Raw genomic sequence first — 14,854 nt, 5'->3', positions numbered from 1 at the left:
TGGCTGTTATCCTGAACTGGATGATTTGTTCTGCATCCGGCAGGTTATGCCAATACATGAACTGTTATGCTACAGGTACTTTACACAGTTTTCTTGAAGTTTTGTGTTCCCCCAGTGAGAGGTCAGCCAATGTGCCAGTTTCGTAGGAGTAGAAATCTATTCAGTGGCAATGGAATGTAGGTTTCCAAGGGTGAATTTACTATATTTGAAGAATATGGTGCATGGAACGCTGGTGGCTAAATAAAAGTTATCTATCAGTGTTTGCATACCCCAAGCTTGGCATGCAGGATCCAGTTTATGGGTAGGATCTTTTGCAGGTGTTTGGCAAAAGCATGGACGGACATGGCCACCTCTCCATTATATTAATTTAACTGGGGACCATACACAGGACTTCAGAGTCTGGAGTTATATATCATTAGAGTATATTATTATTAAGGATATTATTACTCATATTTCCACCAGCCTGAGCACTCCTTCATATTCTGTACATGCACCCATTTGAATTTTACATTTTGGATGAGACTTTGGCTATTAATATTCCCACACTCCACTGACTAGTGAGGGGTGGATGAAAGATTCCATTGACTAGTCTGGATTGATATACATACTCACATATTAAGAACAATTGTTTTTCAAATAAGGACATTTCTCTGATGAGAAGAGATCTGTATCACTGGAAATTTGAGACTTACCTATTGATATACATTGACAGTCTTTTATCATTGCCTGTTATTGCTAAATTGAAATATTTAAATTAAAGAAGTTTGTTGGATCCAACCAGGAATACATATTGTTGAGTTATTTAGACCTATTTAAGGTTATCATTATTCATTAAGTTTTAGATTTTTTTTCTGTCCTATGCATTTAATGTGCACCATAAGGAAAGTATTGTTTTGGTTTATTTATATTGGGGATATTTCTGGAATTCGTCATCCACATTCCCACATCGGCAGCCCTATATATTGCATAATTCAGAGCAGCGCTGTTTTGTCAAACCCTCTCCATTGCGGTGCAGTGCTGTCTTCTGTATCATCTATCTACTTTGCAATCACTCTCCATCCCGATGCAGTACTGCCTTCTATATCATCTATCTACTCTGCAATCACTCTCCATCCCGGTGCAGTACTGCCTTCAATATTATCTTTCTACTCTGCAATCACTCTCCATCACGGTGCAGTACTGCCTTCTATATTATCTCTCTACTCTGCAAACACTCTCCATCCCGGTGCAGTACTGCCTTCTATATCATCTCTCTACTCTGCAATCACTCTCCATCGCGGTGCAGTACTGCCTTCTATATTATCTCTCTACTCTGCAAACACTCTCCATCCCGGTGCAGTACTGCCTTCAATATCATCTCTCTACTCTGCAATCACTCTCCATCCCGGTGCAGTGCTGCCTTCTATATCATCTATCTACTCTGCAATCCCTCTCCATCCCGGTGCAGTACTGACTTCTATATCATCTCTCTACTCTGCAATCACTCTCCATTGAGGTGCAGTGCTGCCTTCAATATCATCTCTCTACTCTGCAACCAATCTCCATCGCGGTGCAGTACTGCCTTCTATATCATCTCTCTACTCTGCAATCACTCTCCATCCCGCTGCAGTACTGCCTTCAATATCATCTATCTACTCTGCAATCACTCTCCATCGCGGTGCAGTACTGCCTTCAATATCATATATCTACTCTGCAATCACTCTCCATCGCAATGCAGTACTGCCTTCTATATTATCTCTCTACTCTGCAAACACTCTCCATCCCGGTGCAGTACTGCCTTCTATATCATCTCTCTACTCTGCAATCACTCTCCATCCCGGTGCAGTGCTGCCTTCAATATCATCTCTCTACTCTACAATCACTCTCCATCTCAGTGCAGTACTGCCTTCTATATTATCTCTCTACTCTGCAAACACTCTCCATCCCGGTGCAGTACTGCCTTCTATATCATCTCTCTACTCTGCAATCACTCTCCATCGCGGTGCAGTACTGCCTTCTATATTATCTCTCTACTCTGCAAACACTCTCCATCCCGGTGCAGTACTGCCTTCTATGTCATCTCTCTACTCTGCAATCACTCTCCATCGCGGTGCAGTACTGCCTTCTATGTCATCTCTCTACTCTGCAATCACTCTCCATCGCGGTGCAGTACTGCCTTCTATATCATCTCTCTACTCTGCAATCACTCTCCATCGCGGTGCAGTACTGCCTTCTATATCATCTCTCTACTCTGCAACCAATCTCCATCGCGGTGCAGTACTGCCTTCTATATTATCTCTCTACTCTGCAAACACTCTCCATCGCGGTGCAGTACTGCCTTCTATATCATCTCTCTACTCTGCAATCACTCTCCATCCCGGTGCAGTACTGCCTTCTATATCATCTCTCTACTCTGCAATCACTCTCCATCGCGGTGCAGTACTGCCTTCTATGTCATCTCTCTACTCTGCAATCACTCTCCATCGTGGTGCAGTACTGCCTTCCATGTCATCTCTCTACTCTGCAATCACTCTCCATCGCGGTGCAGTACTGCCTTCTATGTCATCTCTCTACTCTGCAATCACTCTCCATCGCGGTGCAGTACTGCCTTCTATATCATCTCTCTACTCTGCAATCACTCTCCATCCCGGTGCAGTACTGCCTTCAATATCATCTATCTACTCTGCAATCACTCTCCATCGCAGTGCAGTACTGCCTTCAATATCATCTATCTACTCTGCAATCACTCTCCATCGCAGTGCAGTACTGCCTGCTATATCATCTCTACTCTGCAATCACTCTCCATCCCGGTGCAGTGCTGCCTTCAATATCATCTCTCTACTCTGCAATCACTCTCCATCTCGGTGCACTACTGCCTTCTATATTATCTCTCTACTCTGCAAACACTCTCCATCCCGGTGCAGTACTGCCTTCTATATCATCTCTCTACTCTGCAATCACTCTCCATCGCGGTGCAGTACTGCCTTCTATATTATCTCTCTACTCTGCAAACACTCTCCATCGCGGTGCAGTACTGCCTTCTATATCATCTCTCTACTCTGCAATCACTCTCCATCCCGGTGCAGTACTGCCTTCTATATCATCTCTCTACTCTGCAATCACTCTCCATCGCGGTGCAGTACTGCCCTCTATGTCATCTCTCTACTCTGCAATCACTCTCCATCGTGGTGCAGTACTGCCTTCTATGTCATCTCTCTACTCTGCAATCACTCTCCATCGCGGTGCAGTACTGCCTTCTATGTCATCTCTCTACTCTGCAATCACTCTCCATCGCGGTGCAGTACTGCCTTCTATATCATCTCTCTACTCTGCAATCACTCTCCATCGCGGTGCAGTACTGCCTTCTATATCATCTCTCTACTCTGCAATCACTCTCCATCGCGGTGCAGTACTGCCTTCTATATCATCTCTCTACTCTGCAATCACTCTCCATCCCAGTGCAGTACTGCCTTCAATATCATCTATCTACTCTGCAATCACTCACCATCCTGGTGCAGTACTGCCTTCTATATCATCTCTCTACTCAGCAATCACTCTCCATCGCGGTGCAGTACTGCCTTCAATATCATCTATCTACTCTGCAATCACTCTCCATCGCGGTGCAGTACTGCCTTCTATATCATCTCTCTACTCTGCAATCACTCTCCATCGCGGTGCAGTACTGCCTTCTATATCATCTCTCTACTCTGCAATCACTCTCCATCCCGGTGCAGTACTGCCTTCAATATCATCTATCTACTCTGCAATCACTCTCCATCCCGGTGCAGTACTGCCTTCTATATCATCTCTCTACTCTGCAATCACTCTCAATCGTGGTGCAGTACTGCCTTCTATATCATCTATCTACTCTGCAATCACTCTCCATCGTGGTGCAGTACTGCCTTCTATATCATCTATCTACTCTGCAATCACTCTCCATCACGGTGCAGTACTGCCTGCTATATCATCTCTCTACTCTGCAGTCACTCTCCATCGTGGTGCAGTACTGCCTTCTATATCATCTATCTACTCTGCAATCACTCTCCATCGTGGTGCAGTACTGCCTTCTATGTCATCTATCTACTCTGCAATCACTCTCCATCACGGTGCAGTACTGCCTGCTATATCATCTCTCTACTCTGCAATCACTCTCCATCGCGGTGCAGTACTGCCTTCTATATCATCTCTCTACTCTGCAATCACTCTCCATCGTGGTGCAGTACTTCCTTCTATGTCATCTCTCTACTCTGCAATCACTCTCCATCGCTGTGCAGTACTGCCTTCTATGTCATCTCTCTACTCTGCAATCACTCTCCATCTCGGTGAAGTACTGCCTTCTATATCATCTCTCTACTCTGCAATCACTCTCCATCGCGGTGCAGTACAGCCTTCTATATCATCTCTCTACTCTGCAATCACTCTCCATCGCGGTGCAGTACTACCTTCTATATCATCTCTCTACTCTGCAATCACTCTCCATCGTGGTGCAGTACTGCCTTCTATATCATCTATCTACTCTGCAATCACTCTCCATCCCGGTGCAGTACTGCCTTCAATATCATCTATCTACTCTGCAATCACTCTCCATCGCGGTGCAGTACTGCCTTCTATATCATCTCTCTACTCTGCAATCACTCTCTTTCATGCCAGTGCTCTCCTCTAAGGGCTCTTCTCCTACCCTGACGGCAGTCTCCTCCATGACCGCATCTTCTGTCCTTGGCCACTCTCCCACGGCCCAGGAGACGTTGGCTCTTTTTAAATCAATAATAATAATAATAATAAGTTGTCTTGACTCTTAGAGGAATTTGACACTCAGAGGACATTAGACCTTATGAACAACAGCAATATTTTTGTAGCAAAATAAACATTGCATTTATTATATTGTTTGAATTCACTTGTGCGTAAAAGGAAAACTTGGCTGATCTGGTAAAAATTCAATCTAGAAAACAATGTCCGTCCATAACATATAGAGTATAATTGTCTATGCTAGAGATACAATAGGCCTTTATATAACTACTCTTGGCGTGTATTTATAGATAATGAGATAGTCGGTTTGTGCACATATTATTTGTGCCAGTGTTGGAACACACGAGTAATACAACACATGTCATTTGAATTTACAGGAAAAATGGATTTCCAGATACATTTCAAATACTCAGTTGAGCCTCTTCTAAGCAATTGGATTTAAGCACATTAAGCACGGTACTGTCACGGCAGGCAATGTAAAAACAACAATTCACATAGTGCTGTGATATCATTGCAAATTGTCCTTCCCCATGAGAACTGCATTGGGGAACAAGTGTCCTGGCTCTACATCCAGCAGTGAGCATGATGCCAAAGCAAATTACAGGGGCAAACAGCTACTCCGAGCTAGCCCAAGAGCTCAGCAACAGAAAGTGAAAATGATTTCCAGAACCAAAAGATGCATTAGGTTCGGTTAATGTAAATGGTGAAGGACATCCATGGTTGCCAGCAGCTGCCTGTCTTAAGATTTCTACAGTGACTGGTTCAATATTCATCTTCCACTGTCTCTCCCATAGTTGCCTACTCTGCAGGAATGTCCAAGAGACTCACAAATTTTTGGGAGCTCTCCCAGATTCCTGGGAGAGCAGGGCAACCTCCCGATTTCTGCCCACTTCATGGTGAAGTGGGCAGGAGAGGGGCTCATTTTGTCATTCTGACCCCGCCCCTTGCTATATGTAACAATTATGTAGCAATGTAAGTAATGAATATGGAGTACTTGCCTTACTCTAGATTAGCGCTGGCCGGCCGGTGGTGCGGAGTCTAACGAACCCCCTGGTGTTCACCAAGAACCGCCGCAAGGCGGGATGGGCTTTGCTGCGGAGGATCGCAGGTCGCGGTCCACTGGTCTGCCTCTAGAGGTAAGGATTAGGAGGTAGCCCACGATAACACTGGAACTGGAAGGTAGGATCAGGATAGTCGAGGTTTGGTACACTTGGAATGGAGAGGAATACGTTGTCAGCAAGCCTAAGTCTGGTACACTTGACGTGGAGATAATTCGTAGTCAGCAGGCCGAGGTCTGGTACACTTGGAGTGAAGATAATACGTAGTCAGCAGGCCAAAGTCTGGTACACTTGGAGTGAAGATAAAACGTAGTCAGCAAGCCAGGGTCTGGTACACTTGGAGTGGAGATAATACGTAGTCAGCAAGCCTGGGTCTGGTACACGAGGAGTTAATGTCTGAAAAGCCTGTAAGGAGCTGGTACACGGGAGACACACGAGAAGCACCTAGTCAGGGTACATAGGAAGTTGCTCTGACGCTGTCCAGGCGTCACAGCAGGACTTTAGTAGTTTACAGATTTGAATTCCCCGCCCCGACTGTCATGTGACAGCGCCGCCGCGACCCGGAAGGATGAGAGGATCGCGGCGCTGGAGCGAGGACAGATGAGTTGTAACACTATAATAGGCCAAAATTGGTATTGTATAGCAGGGGGTGGGGCCTAATGACACGATTCATGCGGCCACGCCCCCAATACACGGACAACTTTGAAGATCTCCCATAGGGGGTGATCTCCAAAGTTGGCAAGTATGTTCTCTCCTTATTCCATCCAAACCGCACCACCGGTAGCCCCACAGAAATACCCGTCACCGATAGCTGCTTTATTATTGCCGTCTAATAATGCCGCTGCTTAACAATAGTCAACTGTGTTTTCCCCATCAGCAGATTCTAATGTTGTTCCTCTACCTTATGTATCAATTGTTCCCCACACCTTTTACATTATAAGCACTTTTGGGCAGGGCCATGTTTACCTTTGTTTCACGTCATAATTTGTCATTTGTTTCTATTAAGATCCCCTCAAAACAGGCACTGCGTAATATGTTTACAGATACAGATAAATGATAATAATAATAATATTTTGAAAAGACATGTCCCCACACAACTGCTTCAGTGATTCACCAAATATATTTCTAAGGTCACAATAATAAAACATAAATACAAACACATTTCTTTGTCATATGTTAGCTTTATTACAGATATTACATAAAGAGACAATTACTTTTTTAAGCAAAATTACACCCGCACTCCTAGGGCCACACAATACTTTGTGGGGCTGAAAGGTTCTAATTTTGGGAGTGTTGGCCACTTGGCAAAGAAAAGTATATCAGAATATGTAGCCACTTTAGAACCTAGACATAAACAATAATGCCTTGGAATAAATAAGCTAACCAAAATAAACAAAATAAAATACAATTAAGCCACTTATTTTAAAACTTTATGTTTCAGGTATACATTCATACATGTGAAATTTATAAAACTATGCTTTCTACATACTTTTACATGTATTTTAATAGAAATATTGTTTTATATTTCTAACCGTGTTGTGTGCTTTTCAGCTACTGTATGTCTTTATATCATCAGGCATGCATACACTTGTCTCCAATACACAGAGCACATAAGAGCTGTGATGTGTCTTTACGACAACTAAAGTAATCAACTCTAGTTTAAGATACAAATCCATTGCTGAAATGCACAGAAGGAAGACACAGAGGTAAGGCAACTTATTTAAAATAAGCTGCAGGAGAGCAATTGCAAGCCAAAAAATTATCTGAAGGTGAAGAACCTTTACAGTTTTCAGTCTCGGCCTCACCTGACTGCGTTGTAATGATAGGCTCTCTCAAATTGGAACATTGCTGTTCCTTGTATACAGAACGCAAGAAAATTGCCTGGTCGGTTGCACCTTAATATATTTGTAATATATATAGTGGTCTGCATGTGTATGTTACGCTTTAGGTAAAATGTTGTGATGGACATCACCCAATCTACTTGTCTGTTTCTTTGTTGAATGGAGGGAGGGAAGAGGTTGGGGATTTTTAAGGGGAATTGCATTCCAACCAGTTATGGTTCTCCCTATAGTCTAGACAATATGCCCGGGGAAAGCAAAGCTTGTAAAGTTGTCTATATTATAGAGGAGACTGGCATAGTAACTTATTAAGCTATTACACAACCTCACTGCTGAGTAAGTAAACTGCCAATATAGCAATTTGTTATACACTAATTACTGTAAGGTTGCTCATATAGAGGTGTCCTTATTATAACATTATATATCATTATTATATACACTGTTACACTATCATGGACTGTAAGTAATACTATTATAATATGTTATAATATGCAAGTGACAGGAATATTTTCATTACAATTTTCCTTTTCTGTATGTAAGGTACAGATCTCAATATCTGTAGTTATTCACCAGGCTTGTTTAAGATAATAATTACACAGATCTGCAAAATTTAAGGTATTGAAAGCTTTTTTAATTATACTTTTATATTCTTAATTATACTCGTGTGTACATCAAGAAATAGTATATAAAAAAAAAATACCACATCACATTTACCTATAAGGGGGTTACATACATTTTTAAGAAAAAGTTTTATTGTTTTTGACATATTTATTGTGAAATACAGAGAAGTTTAGATGATATCACTGTGTTTTTTTGTCTTAATTACATAATAAAATCACAATAAAACCAAACAATAATAGAAACAAAACCATAATTATGGTTAATATCTTGGTTTTTTTGTCTTCAAACTTCGTTTTGCCGCTTTTCGCTTATAAGTTTTTTCTGTGTCGTCTCTGTGTATCATCCAGCAGTAGTCAGCCATCATGCTGACGTCCCAATGACCCTGGTATCATCTCTGTGTATCATCCAGCAGTAGTCAGCCATCATGCTGACGTCCCAATGACCCTGGTATCTTCTTTCTACACCTTTAACTTCTTGGTGGAACCATTCACCCTGTTCTTCACTGCAGTCTCCGAGATTATTCGGGAAATGCTCAATATGGGAATTCAAAAAATGTACCTTCATATTGCAGCCAAGGTTTCTGTAACTATTAAGCATTTCCCTGACAATTTATTTGTAGTTTGGCTCCTTGATATTGTCTAAAAGTTTTGAAATCACTTTTTTGAACAAAGTCCAAGCCGAAAGTTCCACAATATTCCTTACACGCCCGAAATGTTCATCTTTTATTAACGTTCTAATGTCAGGGCATGAAGCCTGGTACTGTAATTTGTTCTATGATGGCTACTTGATGAGTAGCATCAATTAGTGTGTATACTGTACTGTATGAGTGGTGTGTACTGTATATGTACTGTGTGTGTAGTGTGTAGTGTGTACTGTGTATGTGTATGTGGTGGTTTGCAGGCAGGGCCGGACTGGCCATCTGGCACTTCTGGCAAATGCCAGAAGGGCCGATGGCCAGATGAGCCGGTTGCTAGCTGGCCAGCTCCATTGCTCAGTGCACAGACTGTCATGCCGGAATTCAGCATGACAGTCTGTGCGCTGAGTGGTGGGGTCAGCACTACACTTACTTCCTGGTGTCCGTACGTCCCCTCCTCCTCTCCTCCGCTCCTATGAATGGATCTGCCGATGAGTGTCACATGGGATGTGCACCATGTGAAAGGTGCCGTCCCATGTGATAGAAGAGACTACAGAGCGCTCCGCGGAGCGCACAAGGTAAGGGGGGGGGGGTAGTTTGTGTGTGACAGGGGATTTATGGTAGGTTTTGAATGTGGACAGGGGATCTATGGTAGGTTTTGTGTGAATTAGTTCTCTGTACAGCGCTGCGGAACTAGTGGCGCTATATAAATAAATAAATGATGAGGATGAAGGTTAGATCTAAAAATAAGAGTTTTTTAAATAATTATATTACCATTTTTTTTAACTTTACTGAGACTGTATACTTAAAATTGTCACATTACATATCAGCTTCTTTATTAATATATTCCATTTCAATGTGTGGTGCAGTCCAAAGCAACTAAACAGATATAAGCTTTCATTCGTTTACATACAAACCAATCAAATTTAATATTCTAAAAATGTATATTTTTTATTTACATCTGTTAAAGAAGATCTTTTAAAATCAACCCAAGTGATTTTAATGAGCTCTGGAATTTTGTGAAGTCTGATTAGATTATTGCCTTGCGGGACAGGGTCTAGTTTATGGCCAGTCCTGTGTCTCTGAAGTGAGACGTTTATGCACAGTATTTATGCAGACACGTTGAAAGTAATCAAAGCTGGTGCATTGTCTCCTGTGTATTATCCATTATTAAGATGACAAACCTTTATTATTTCACTACTGGCGCTTTGATGTTCTGCTCTGTGTTACCAAACTGTCCGAAGGCAGAAAACTAAACATAAAATGTAATAAAAATTATACTTACAGCAAGCAAATTTCCATGTATATAAAAATGTTCTGCTAGTGCCAGATATTTTTAATAGTATCATCCATTTTGTTAACATTTTTCTAATTTATCTTGCGTTACTAACTCACGAGTACTATGCCTATTGTAAATATTTAAGCAAGACTGTTGACATAAAGATAATACTGACAAATTGAGTTAGGATTTCAGCTGAGGATTCCTAAACATGCCTAGTGCAGAGGGGCATTAAGGCAAGCACCAAAATCTGGGTTATGCCAAATTGTGTTTAGTCTACAACATTGGTCTTCAAATGAATTTTAACTTTAAATTATTATGGACAGGCACCATAGATTTTGTTTAAATGTATCAAATTATGATTTTTTTTGTTGTTGTTATCAGTTTCTCTTCTACTTGCGTTATTTCAGATTGCCATCACTTAGAATTGTCTGTTTGCTAAGATTAACATTGATTTTATAATAATCTTGTGTTTTCCCTAAGAGATTGGTCTGTCGTCTAGTTTTTGCAACACATTGCAGTTGTTTATTTGATTTTTGTGAATTGTGCTCAGTCTACCCATGGTGTCAGTTGTTTATATTGTGAATCACGATCACAATACATTTGGAGGTTTTACTTATAATCCCTGTGGACCCATGACACTTTGCAATGAGATAATTGGGGAAAAAATGCAAAATGTGCTAAATGTTGTAAATGTAGTTATCATCATCATCGATCAAACGAAAGCTTGCGCTGCATGGGGCATTTAAATAGTATAAAGCTGTAAAGAAAAGTTACGTTAATGAGAAATATTGTGCAAGTAGCTCGGATCCCCTGATAGACTAGCAGTGTTAATAAAATGTGTGGAAGGCGGCGGAGGGGGCTGGGTAGCTCAGATTGTGCGTTAGGGCCTAGTGCCCTTAGATACAACACTGGACATGATGCACCAAACCACGGGAAAATAATAGAGTTTTCCAGAAAACCACTGATCCCAAACATGTATAGATCCCATACTTACAGCTGCACTGTTATTGAAGGTTGCAACCCCACTAATTAATTAATTAATTAATTAATTGCTGTATGTTGAAAATGGTCTGCGCTGAACACTTTTAAATTTGAGAAAAAAAGAAGTATGTTCAAATACTTCAAATATTGAAGATCTCCTGCACCTCTGACCAATTCAGGAAGTCACTTCTGTTTAAGTTCAAGATCTAGTTAATCATCATCTTGGAAATGCCTGGCTGCCCTACTATAATCTTGAGTAAACAATTTAGGAGAGCTTCATGCTCAGTGATTTACCAATAATCATTTATGAATCTGCAATATTGCTGACCACAGCGAAATTCTGCATGTGTCGGCATGCCCCGATTTGTGTGCAATTGTTACCGTTTATATGGGTAAGTGCAGTACCGACCATTGGAAAATGTATTTCCTAATTATAAGAGGAGCTGAGTGGGTTGGAGCATCCTTGCTGAGTATGGGCTTGGTGCAATAACTCTGTGGCTAAATTCAGAAATTAGATTTCTTGTTGTGTGTTGAGATCTGAGATATTTCAATGAACATCAAGGGGTGTAGATCCACAGGATTCACCATAAAGGTACAGTTTACTAGGAAAATACCTTTTCCTGTGCACAAATACCAATATAATAACAATATTGACAGTCCCAATATACCCTCCTGTTATGACTTACTCAAGACATGAATGAGCAGTATTTTAGGGGAAAAAAGAAAACTTGTAAACAAGGGGATACTCCTAAAGTGATAGTAGACAGGACTTTGTAGAGAAGCTTTTAATTTTTCAGCATAAGCATCCTCACTCCTCAAACCCATAAATACAATGATCAGACCAAACAGTTAGAAAACATGGTGTGCGATTTTTGTACATGTACATTTCCACTAGGGAAGATCAAGATCAGATTGGATTTTTTTGTCCTCTGAGAACTTTGTTGTTTGGTGGAAGCCTATACATGAGGCAATTTTGAGCCATGTAGGTGGACATCTCTAGTATTTAACTAATTCCATAAACACTGCAAGCTTTTGAAACACAAAACACCTTCTTCAGTCATTCAACAATGTCTTATGTGTTCAAAAAACACCAACATCTTTATTGATATACTCTAGCGCATTATAGGTTAGAGATAATATCAACTTTTCATAATTCCTCTGCAAAACATGACATCTTCCTGTGTAAATCATGTGTAATTGCATCGTATCTTAGTATAAAATCCACAACTTTATTCACCTTATGTGCAGCATGCAATTGATCTACTGGGTCTTCCAAAGCCTCCAACAGTCCAGAGCTGCTGAGTTATATTTACTACTGCTAATGACCTGTTTTAAAGAGGCATTAATATTGTTAATGATCATCCCTTGTCATCTTCCAATTTACATGCCCTGGGAAGTTCTTACAGTAGGAGCACTGGCAACACAGCTGCCTGTTTGACACAGGACATTAGAAGCAGTAGTAGACTGGAGGGTTGTGCTTGATTTAAACTCAGATTTTAACAAAGTAGTCTCCACCTAATAACTAATTTTGGCTGGAGCTGTTTAAGTGTTGGAAAAACAGTCTCCATATATCTTCCTTGTAAAGCAATATTCCCTGTTTGCACATTCTATTTTATTGTGCTTTCAGACTCATCATTATATACTACTGCAAACACCAATGTTCTAGCGTGCAGACGGTTTAGCCACTGCGTGCCACTGTTTCTTTTCCTAATGTCAGCTATCAAAAACATTATAATGGCATGCGACAAACAATACCACTTTACATACAGTTTGGGAACACTCCAGAAAACATCTGCTACATCTAAACCGAAAAAGAGTGGATAGTAGAATCGGAAGAGACAACTTAAGGATTCCGTTACCACTGCATTGAAATTAATTGTAGCCATTTTGTGGGTTTCCCAATACTTCACTCAGACAGATCCTCTGTTTAGATACCGAACAATGTACATCCACTTCCTGTCCCCTTGGGTCACTTATCCAAGTCATCAGTCATTTCATTGTGATAATTGTGGATGTTTTTGGTTGTCTTTGATTTCTACAACATCTGTTCATTGAGGGTTGATGTTTGGTACTTACTGCAGGTGGTGAATAACAGGTTTTGATCCCGTGCTCGTGGATTGAGGCATTTTGTGAAGCTTTGATGAATCATAGCAGTGACTTATCTGAAGATCAGACGGCTGTGATTAGACTCGTTTACATTTGTTTTCCTATACCAGAAACAGATTGCATGCTACATATTTAGGGATTTTAAATGAACGCTTTCAGGGCGTGTTGCCAGCTACAGAGTAAACAGAAAGGAAACTGAAAACATTTTGTAGAACTTAACACCCTGAAGTCTGACAGTTACTGTAATACTGAACATAGAAAATAACAGGTCAGGGTGAGGTGTGCTGTAAGGAACCATCTACCGTAAATAAACTCCAAAATATACAGTATATATATATATATATATATATATATATATATATATGTGTGTGTGTGTGTGGTCGAAGTGGACATTTAGAAGTGAATTACTACAACAAATATATTCGGTACTACTATGACTAAGTGGTGAGGTGCCAAAGGGGAATTTGCTATCCCATATAAAAAAATGCAATAATAAAACCAAAGATAGCAATGGTCACCACACTTACTCAAAAAGGTAATGCACTGCAGAGGGTTTAAAAAGAATACATTTATTAAATGAAATCACACAGTAATCACAAACACACATGTAATGTGCTCAAAATAGTATAAAACAACTATAATGGATACCTCAATAGTTGGTATAGTAGGTGCACCTACATGTAACCTAACAATGCGCATAAAAATCAACTGCTGGAAAAATGTATTGTATAAAAATATAAAAATGTTTGAGGAGTATGTATCTCATCGGTATAGATGTATTATGACAGTGGTCAAATCCGCATATGTAGTACAATGTTCCGGAATAACGGTGATATGACAACTTGATAAAGCCAGGGATGATATTATATAAAAGTCAGAGAGAGAGCCCATCCGTGTGCTGAAGTAGGGTATTAATTCCTTACCAGAATACTGGAATAACATCAAAACATAGAAGGGTACCTCCACGGAGAAACTTGAGCGCTCACGTCCCTGGTGCAATGGATTAGCAATCCCCGGAAACAAGTGCCAATAAACTGGGTTCTTGGGAAGTAGCTAGCCAGACACGCACAGCAGATGGAAGACTTCCTAGCGCACTAATGGTGCGCACCACAAATACAAAGAACTTGACAAATATGTACAGGTGTACAGCGGTGAACCAAAATGTCCGATGATTCAAAAAATAATAACCAGCATAAAATGTTGAACAATATCGGTATCAAAGTACTTTGATACCCATATTCTTCTAGTACTTTCAACATTATTATATTCAGATATTATTGTTACATTTTCCATGAGCAGAAAACGTTTCATCAATGCTTATATGTTTATAATGTGTAAATAACAAAGTTTTCATAGACAAAACAAAAAATAAATAAATACAATGATTTGTATAGTGAGCAGAATGTCCTCCCTGCAATTCTGCCACCAAAAATCCAGGATTAGAATATAAATAAAATACAATAATAAAATACAATACATAGAAATTCAATAAGCACACATGAAGGCTCACAGGAGACAACTGCGTGGCTGAGGTAGCTATCATAGACACCACAACACCCGGCCAAGCCACTTATTCCTGAGAGGATGGGTTATGAGGGACGAAGCAGAA

Source organism: Mixophyes fleayi, chromosome 1 (genome assembly GCF_038048845.1).
Source record: "Mixophyes fleayi isolate aMixFle1 chromosome 1, aMixFle1.hap1, whole genome shotgun sequence".
In the NCBI taxonomy this organism is placed as follows: Eukaryota; Metazoa; Chordata; class Amphibia; order Anura; family Limnodynastidae; genus Mixophyes; species Mixophyes fleayi.
The sequence above is the reverse complement of the archived record's forward strand: the minus strand, read 5'-3'. Positions refer to the sequence as shown.